We start from the raw sequence: 10,107 nt of genomic DNA on the forward strand, positions 1-10,107 counted from the left end.
CATAGTAAAGATGTTAAATAGTGATTAATAAGTTCACTTTAAAAGGTGAGAATTTGGTGGTAAAGTGTGTGAATGTGTGTATACACTTATATAAATATATGTATTTGACTATATATATTTATAAATTACAGGGAGAGATGGTGAGGGTAAACTATTCAGAGAAAATACTTTTTTGGGAAGGTAGCAATGACCTGTGGAGGAAGGCATGACAAACCAAAAGAAGAAAGTAAACCAACACTCTATGCAAGAATCAGTATTTTTCCATATGGGCAAAAAGTCTGCACATTTTCACCAGATTTGTCAATTTTAGGAATTAACACATTTTAACTAAAAATATTAGAAGTTAAGCAATAATTCTAATGTTAATTTTGACCACCGTTGTTAGTGCAAGTTTGGAGGCCCAACACACAGTGAGGCCAAACAAACCAAAACATTGGAGTTCGGAGCAAAGAAAGTTTTGCTGCAGGCCATGAAATGAGATGGGCGGCTTGTACCTCCAAAAACCCCTGCACTCCCTGAACAAAATTGTAAACCACTTTTGAAAACCAGGTGAGGGAGTGGGGCGGCAGGACTCCATTTAGACCTACTTTCCCAGGCTCTTTGTTTCCCTTTTTCAAGCTTGAATTGCTTGAAATATTTGAATATATCAAATATTCTATTTATATTAGCACCCTATATCTAGCATTCCGTATCTAGGCTGCTAAGCATCCATCCACTCCCTTCTCCACTAACCACTAACTTGTCCAGGTAATAACAGCAAAAAGTAATTTTGAAAGTCATATTTCGTATAATTGAATGTATTCATAGCACTGCTGCAAATCTCTTAAAGTTGTCATAAACCATTCAATTCTAATTCCTTGTGACACTTTATTGAGCATTTAAATGGAAATCAGAGACCCTAAGCTATCTATTTCCATTGAGATGGCTATTCTGCAAAGCCTAAAAATCTAAATGCCACAATACTGTGATAACACAAACTATCAACCATTAATTCAATTAAAATCTATAAAACCTACTTTGTTTTAACATTTGCTAATCTCCATGTAAACATACATTTCTTCTACAAAATCATGTACAGTCTACAATGCCCATATTACTCATATTGTCTTCAAATAACATTTATGTCCTGATTCAATTTAAACTTTAGATTTCCAAGCATGGTCATTTGAAATTTTTTTATCTTTCCAGTATGATTCTCAGAGAGGAGGCTTCCATTTGTACCACTCTATTGATATTACCAAGGTAACCAGTGGCAAGGTAATTAGTTGTCTAACATTTCTATCCCTATGTGCTTGCTATGACTCTTTTCCTTTAATTCTTTGGTTTTTGTTACACCAAGTCCTCGTTCTGAACTCTATAGCTATTTCTTATCCCCTTTAAAAGTCATTTTATAACCTTTCACTGTTTCCATTCCCATTTCTTTCTTCCCTTCCTTTCCTTTTTTCACTCTGTAAATATAAATAAAACTCCACATAAAGTGTCAACTACCACTTGTATAGTGAAAACTCCAAAATACATATATACAGCAAAGATTTGTCTTATAAAGCCTGAAGTTATATGTTCAGCTGCCCACTGAACATCACTACCTGGAAACTGATGTGTTTAATCTGAATTAATTGTTATCTTTATCCCATTTCATTCACATCCAATTATTTATTCTTTTTCAGTTCTTTATTCAACTATTCTAGAGAATAGTTCTATTCTATTCTACTCCAATTCTTCTCCACTTATATTTCACCATGTTCTTTTAGTGATGGCACCACCTATCTACTAAATTAAATCAGAAATTTTAGAGAATATTCTTAAATAATTCTTCTTCACCTTCTATATTCCTTTAATCAGAAAACACTTTGAAAGAGTATCAGGAGAATCGGTATTCATTTTTCTTTTGCTGTATAACAGAATGAGTCAGTGAAGTCATCTGGTCCTGAGCTTATCTGTGTTGAGAGATTTTTGATTACTGATTCAATCTCCTTAACCTGTTATTTTTGGTCTGTTCAGATTTTCTATCTATCTATCTATCTATCTATCTATCTATCTATCTATCTATCATCTATCTATCTATCTATCTATCTATCTATCTATCTATCTATCTATCTATCTATCTATCTATCTATCTATCTATCTATCTATCTATCTATCTATCTATCTATTTAGGGCTGCACTTGCAGCATAGGGAAGTTCCCAGGCCAGGAGCTGAATCAGAACTGCAGATGCAGCTACTTGCCTACGCCACAGCCACAGCGACACCAGATCCAAGCTCTGTCTGTGACCTACACCACAGCTCACATCAATGCCAGATCAAGCCAATAAGTAGGGCCAGGGATTGAACCCACATCCTCATGGATACTAATCTGATTCATTACCACTGAGCCACAATGGGAACTATGAGATTTTCTATTTTTGAGCCAGTCTTGGTAGGTTGTATGTTTCAAGAAATTTATTGCTTTCTTCTAAGTTATCTAATTTGTTGGCATATAATTGTTCATAGTTATCTCTATGATCCTTTGTATTTTGTGGTGTCAGTTGTAAAGTTCCCTCTTTCATTTTTGCTTTTATTTGGGTCTTAGTTATTCTAGCTAAAACTGTGTCAATTTTGTTATATATTTAAAAAAAAGAAAAGTAGCTTAGTTCCATTGATCTTTCTATTGTTTTTCTAGTCTCTATGTCATTTATTTTGTTCTAAATTTTATTGTTTTCTTTCTTCTTTACTTTGGTTTAGTTCATTCCTCCTTTTCTAGTTTCTTGAGGTATGAAGTTAGATTGCTTATCTGAGGTCTTTTTTCTTAATGTAAGCAATCATTACTATACTTCTCCCTGAGGATTGCTTTTGCAGCGTCCTATAAGTTTTAGAATGTTGTCTATCCATTCTCATTTTTACAATTTGTTATTGAGGTAATATTGACTTATAACTTTATATCAGTTTAACATATACAATATTATATTTCTACTTCTCTATACCCTATAATGTGCTCACCATCAAAAATTTATTTTCCATACATCACCATGTATTTGATTCCATCTACCCACTCCACCCTCCATTTTGACTCCCCGTATCTACATGTTTGGTTTGGTTTGTTCATATATTTTGTTTTTGTGTTTTCATTTATTTTTTTATATTCCACATATGAATAAAATCCTACGGTATTCATCTTTCTATGTCTGACTTATTTTACTTAGCATAATGCCTTCAAGGTCCATCCATATTTTTGCAAATAGCAAAATATCATTTTTTCCTATTTCTGGAAAAAAATTGTCCTTGGGATTTTTATTAGAATTGCATTGAATTTGTAGATTGTTTTAGATAGTAGGGATATTTTGACAATGTTAATTCTTTCAATCCATGAACATATAATATCTTTCCACTTATTTGTGTCTTCAATTTCTTCCAACCATATCTTATAGTTTTCAGTGTACAAATCTATCATTTTCTTGGTTAAATTGATTCCTGGGTATCTTTATTGTAATTATAAACTGATCATTTCTAACTTTCTCTTTGTGATATATCATTGTTATTGTATAGAAATGAAACAGATTTTGTATATTTATTTTTTATCCTATTACTTTACCGTATTTGTTTATTGTTTATAGTATTTTTTTGTGGAGTCTTCAGGGATTTCTAGATCTTAAATCATTTCATCTGCAAATAGTGAGTTTTACTTCTTCTTTTCCAATCTGGATGTCTTTTATTTCTTCTTCTTGCCTAATTGCTCTGGCTGGGATTTTCAATTCTGTACTAATAGGAGTGATGAGAGTGGCATCCTTGTTTTGTTCCTGATCTTAGAGGGATAGCTTTCCATTTTTCAACATTGTGTATGATGTTGGCTATGGGTTTCTTATATATGACTTTTATTATGTTGAAGTACATCCCTCTATGCCCACATTATTAAGCAGATTTATCCTAAATGGGTGTTGCATCTTGTCAACTGCTTTTTCTTCATCTATTGAGATTATCATATTATTTTCAATCTTCATTCTGTTAACATGGTGCATCGCATTGATTAATTTATGAATGTCATACTATACTTGCGTACGTGGAATGAATACCACTTTATCATGGAGTTTGATCCTTTTAATGCATTCTTGAATTAATTTTGCTGATATTTAATTGAGGATTTTCGCATTCCTTTTCATCAGAGATCATGGCCTATAACTTTCTTTTTGTGTGTTGTTTTTGTCTGGTTTTGTTATTAAGGTGATGTTGGCCTCGTAAAATGAGTTAGGAATAGCAGGGGACTTTAACACTCCACTTACGTCAATGGATAGATCATCTAGACTGAAACTCAACAAAGAAAGAGCAGGCTTAAATGAAACATTAGACTAGATGGATTTGATAGAATTGTACATTTTTTTTGGATTGAAGTCTATCTTGTCTGATATGATGGCTACATCTCTCTTTTTTTTTTTCTGGCTGATATATGCTTGGAATATTATCTTCCATCCCTTTATTTTTAGCCAATGTTTGTATTTAAAGTTGAGTTGTGCATCCTGGAGGCATCGTATAGTCAAGATAGTTAGGTCTTCCTTCCTTCCTTCCTTCCTTTTCCCCCTTCTCTCTCTCTCTCTCTCTTTCTCTCTTTTTACAGCCACACCTGTTATGGTATATGGAAGTTACTGGGCTAGGGGCTGAATTGGAGGCACAGCTGCCAGCCTACTCCACAGCCACAGCAACACCAGATCTGAGTTGCATCTGCAACCTATGCCACAGCTGGCAATGCCAGATACTTAGCTCGCTGAGCGAGGCCAGGGATTGAACACACATCCTTAGGGACACTGTTTTGGGTTCTTAACATGCTGAGCTACAGTGGGAACTCTGGGTCATGTTTTTTTTAATCCACCAAGGCACTGTATATCTTTTGATTGGTGAATTCAATCCATTTACATTTAGGGCGATTATTGCTAGGTGAGGACTCTGTACTGCCATTTTATCTTTTGTCTTCTGGTTGCTCTACATCGCCATTATTTCTTTTTCCTTATGTTTCTGTCTGCCATTTTGGCTTGGTGTTTTTCTATAATATTTTTCTCAGTTTCCTCTTTTTTTGCCTTGTGTCTCTGTTCTATGTTTACTTTGTAGTTACTCTGAGGTTTTCTTAAAATTTCTCATAGATAAAATAGTCCCCTTTCTCCTGATAGCATCTTATCTTCATTTACATATAAAGTTCTATCCTTTTCCTCTTCCCATTTTATGTTTTTTGCCTCAAGTTATCCTTTTTTTTTTTCCTTTTTCCCTTTTTGCCTTTTCTGGGGCCACTCCCACAGCATATGGAGGTTCCCAGGCTAGGGGTCTCATCGGAGCTGTAGCCGCCGGTCTACGCCAGAGCCACAGAAACGCAGGATCCGAACCACATCTGTGACCTACACCACAGCTCACTGCAAGGCCAGGTCCTTAACCCACTGAGCAAGGGCAGAGATCGAACCGGCAACCTCATGGTTCCTAGTCGGATTCGTTAACCACTGCGCCAAGACGGGAACGCCAAAATTTCTGGGTTTTTTTTTTTTTTTTTTTTTGTCTTTCTGCCATTGCTTGGGCTGCTCCCACAGCATATGGAGGTTCCCAGGTTAGGGATTGAAGTGAGCTGTAACCACAGGCCAGCCTATGCCAGAACCACAGCAATGCTCATGGCAACACCAGATTTTTTTAACCCACTGAGCAAGGCCAGGGATCAAACCCCACAACCTCATGGTTCCTAGTCAGATTCATTAAACACCTAGCCATGATGGAAACTCTCAAATTATCTTTTTTATGTTATGAGTTTGTTAACAAACTTAGCTATAGTTATTATTTTTGCTTTTTTTCTCCTTTCAAATTTTATACTATAATAAAGTATTTAAAAGCCTATTTAGATAAAGAGGTGCCATTTTCTAGTTCTGTATATTTATTACTTTGTTCAAAGTTTTGTGTATTTTTGTCATTTTGTTTCTGGAAAAATAACTCCTTTGAAAATCTCTCATAAGGCAGGTCTAGTGTTGATAAACTCCTTCCGCTTATGTCTGGGAAAATCTTTTTTCACCTTCATATCTGAATGATAACTTTGCTGGATAGCGTATTCTTGGGTGACAGTTTTTATCTTGCAGTATTTTGGGAATGCCATTTCATTCTCTCCTGGCCTGTAAGGGTTCTACTGAGAAATCTGCTGATATTCTAGTAGGGGCTCTTTGTGAATTACCATCATTTTCCCTGGCTGTCCTTAAAAATTTTTTGTCATTGATTTTTGACAATTAATATTATGTATCTTGGATAAAGCTTTTTTTTGCATTAATGTAACTTAGATATTCTTTTAGGTTTATAAGCTCATATATCCAGATGCTTCACAAAGTTAGAGAAGTTCTTGGCTATTACATTTCCAAATTATCTCCCTGTTCCCTTCCTTCTCTCTTCTTCCAAGATAACCATTTTTCCAATGTCACCCTTCCTAAAAAGGTTGAATAGCTATTGTTGAATTTCCTAATTTTTCATATCTTTTTTTCTTTCCTGTTCTACTTGTATAATTTCTAGATTTCTATCTTTGAGCTCCCTAATTCTCTCTTCTGTTTGCTTTATTTTCAATGATTTCTAATGCATTACTTACCTCATTTATTGAGCTCTTTGGCTTCAGGATTTATGCTTAATTATTTCTTAGAATTTCAATCTATATCTTAAAGAATTCCTTCTGTTTATTAATTTTAGTCCTGAGTGCATCAAACTGCCTGAGTTTCCTTGTATCTCATTGAGTTTCTTCATTAGAGTTATTTTTAATACTCTATCAGAGAGATAGCAATATTTCATGACTTTTAACTTTGGTTTCTGAAGAACCGTCATTTTGATTTTGTGGTATAGTGTTAGTATGATTGTTTATTTTACTTGATGAATTGCTCCTCTGTCAGTATATTTGAAGTTAAACATTAGAAGTTAGAGTCCTTTCTTTTGTTTTCCAGAAGGTGGCTCTATCACACAAGGTTTTGGTTGCTCTAACCTGAGCTGCCTCTGGTTATATTTGAAAGTTGTCACTCTTGAGCCACAAGCTTTTCTGTTAGAGGTGTGGTTCTGTGCCTTCATTGTTGCTTCTTATACCTCCAGCGTTGTTGCCACCTTTCTTTTGTCAGAGCTCTTATTGCCACTTATTGCTCTTTCCTTGTACCCCTATCCTTTGAGACACAGGCTCTGACCTGGTGGGGAGGATGAGAATTGGGGGAGAATGTAAGTCACATAGGCCCCTCTACTGTGTCCAGTTTTGTAGGGTTTGCAGACTCCACCACTCCTTATCATAAGGTTGTGGAGGGTATGAGCGTGGGCCCCTCAATGGCTGGAACTTGGGGTTGCAGGCCCCACTGCCATGTCTGCTCGGTTACCTGTGGACACAGGCACTGTAGTGATCAGGAGGTTGGAGTTCTGTGTACTGCTTCCCCTGCTTCCACTGTTTTCTGAAGTTGTGAGCCCTGGTTTCCTGGTCAGAGGGCTGGAATTGCAGGCACCACCTCCAATATTCCCTTGTTTTGCATCATCTGTGTGTCCAATCTTCTCAACTTAAAGATATACAGGTATGTGGAATTCTCCTGCATCCTGCTGTGTTGGATGGAGGCAGATTTATTGAGTTGTATTTTACTATCTGTAGATTGAAGTGGAGAGACAAAGATAGATTTTTCTCTCCACCATGTTTCTGGTATCACTCCTTGCTATTTTTGTTTCAAGTTTTTTGTTTGTATGCGTTTTTTTGTTTTGTTTTGTTTTTTGTTTTGTTTTGTTTTGTTTGTCTTTTTAGGGCCACATCTGTGGCATATGGAGGTTCCCAGGCTAGGGGTTGAATTGGAGCTATAGCTGCAGGCCTACACAACAGCCACAGCAACGCCAGATCCCAGCTGCATCTGCAGTCTATACCACAGCTCATGACAATGATGGATCCTTAACCCACTGAGCAAGGCCAGGGCTCGAACCTGTGTCCTCATAGATGCTAGTCAGATTCGTTTCTGCTGAGCCACAATGGGAATTCCTGTTTCAAGTTATTTTTGATAACCCTTTTGATTTCTTCTTTGACCCACTGTTATGGTATGCAAGCACGAACACCCTAAATAGCCATACCAATCTTGAGAAAGAAGAATAAAACTCACTTCTGAATTTAAAATTACATTACAAAGCTAGAGCAACTAAAACAGTATGGTATTGGCATAAAAATAGGCATACAGACCAATTCAACAGAATAGAAAACCCAGAGATAAACTCACACAAATATTGGTCAACCAACCTTTGACAAAGACTCCAAGAACACCCAGCAGGAAAGTCATAGTCTGTTCAAGAAACTGTGCTAAGAAAACTGGATGTCTATATGCAAAAGAATGAAACTGAACCCCTATCTTACAGCAATCACAAAAAATAATTCAAAATAAATTAAAGACTTGGATGTAGGCCCTGAAAGCATAAAACTCTTAAGATAAAAAGTGACACTGGTCTTGTTAATGACTTCATGGACATGTCACCAAAAGCACAGGCCAAAAAAAAAGCAAAAATAAATGAGGCTTCTGCATAGCAAACAGAAAAAATGAAAAGGCAATCTACATAACAGAAGAAAATGTTTGCCAACTATATATCTGATGAGGGTTTAATATCCAAAAGCATATAAGGAACTACTATAACTCAATAGCAAAAAAAGTATACATGCCCCAATTAAAAAATGAGCAAAGGATGTGAACCAGACACTTTTCAAAAAAGGTGTATGAATGGTCCCTAAGTATGTGAGAAGGTACTGAACATCACTTGTCATTAGGGGAATGTAAATCAAAACCATAATGAGATATCACTTCATATCTGTTAGAATGTCTATTTTAGACAGGAGATGACAAATATTTGTAAGGATGTGGAGAAAAGAGAACCCTTGTACACTGTTATTAAGAATGTGAATTGGTATAGTCATTATGAAAAACAGCATGGAGTTCCTCCAAAGTTTAAAAATAGAACACCAGCAATCCCTCTAGGCATATACCTAAAAGCAATAAAGTCAATACATTGAATTGATATCTGCACTCTTATGTTCACTGAAGCATTACTTACTTAGCCAAGATATAGAAATAATCTAAGAGGCCTTCAGTGTATGAAAGGATAAAGAAAACAAGTTGTATCTATGTGTGGAAGTTTAAAAAAAAAAAAAAACGACAGAACTCACAGAAACAGAGAGTAGAATGAGAGTTGCAAAGGGCTGGGGTTGGTGGGGGAAATGAGAAGGCGTTGGTCCAAAGGTGCACACTTTCAGTCATAAGGGAAATAAATTCTGGAACTATAATGTACAGTATGGTGGCTATGGTTAAATAATACCGTGTACTTGAAATCTGCTAAGACAGTGAATCTTAAGCATTTTATCACACTCAAAAAAGAAAAAGGTTAATTAGGTGATAGTTGTGTTAATTAACTTTACGGTGGTAATTACTCCATTGTTTAAGGATCAACACATTCTGTTCTGTTCCATGTATTTCAAACTGCTGGCTCAGTTTGAGAATGGTGATTTAATTCAAGATGCAATGGAATCCAAAGCCTTAGTTCACATGATCCTAGAAGGGCCCCCAAAATGGGGTCAAGATGTCATTTAGGGCTTGCCTGACCTTTGAAAGCTAGATAAGACTTGATAAAAACTGGAGTTCCCGTCGTGGCGCAGTGGTTAACGAATCCGACTAGGAACCATGAGGTTGCAGGTTCGGTCCCTGCCCTTGCTCAGTGGGTTAAGGATCCGGTGTTGCCATGAGCTGTGGTGTAGGTTGCAGACGCGGCTTGGATCCTGTGTTGCTGTGGCTCTGGCATAGGCTGGTGGCTACAGCTTCGATTGGACCCCTAGCCTGGGAACCTCCATATGCCACAGGAGCGGCCCAAGAAATAGCAAAAAGACAAAAAAAAAAAAAAAAAGACTTGATAAGAATTCCCATACCACTTATTCTGGAAACCCAAAGCCATTAAGATCTCTGTCGAAGGGAGTTCCCTTTATGGCTCAGCAGACCAACTAGGATCCATGAGAATGCAGGTTCAATCTCTGGCCTCACTCAGTGGGTTAAAGATCGCAAATTGCTGTGGCTGTGGTGGAGGTCAAGAGCTGTAGCTCCAATATGACCCCTAGCCTGGGAACTTCCATATGCTCTGGGTACAGCCCT

Source organism: Phacochoerus africanus, chromosome 6 (assembly GCF_016906955.1).
Source record: "Phacochoerus africanus isolate WHEZ1 chromosome 6, ROS_Pafr_v1, whole genome shotgun sequence".
In the NCBI taxonomy this organism is placed as follows: domain Eukaryota; kingdom Metazoa; phylum Chordata; class Mammalia; order Artiodactyla; family Suidae; genus Phacochoerus; species Phacochoerus africanus.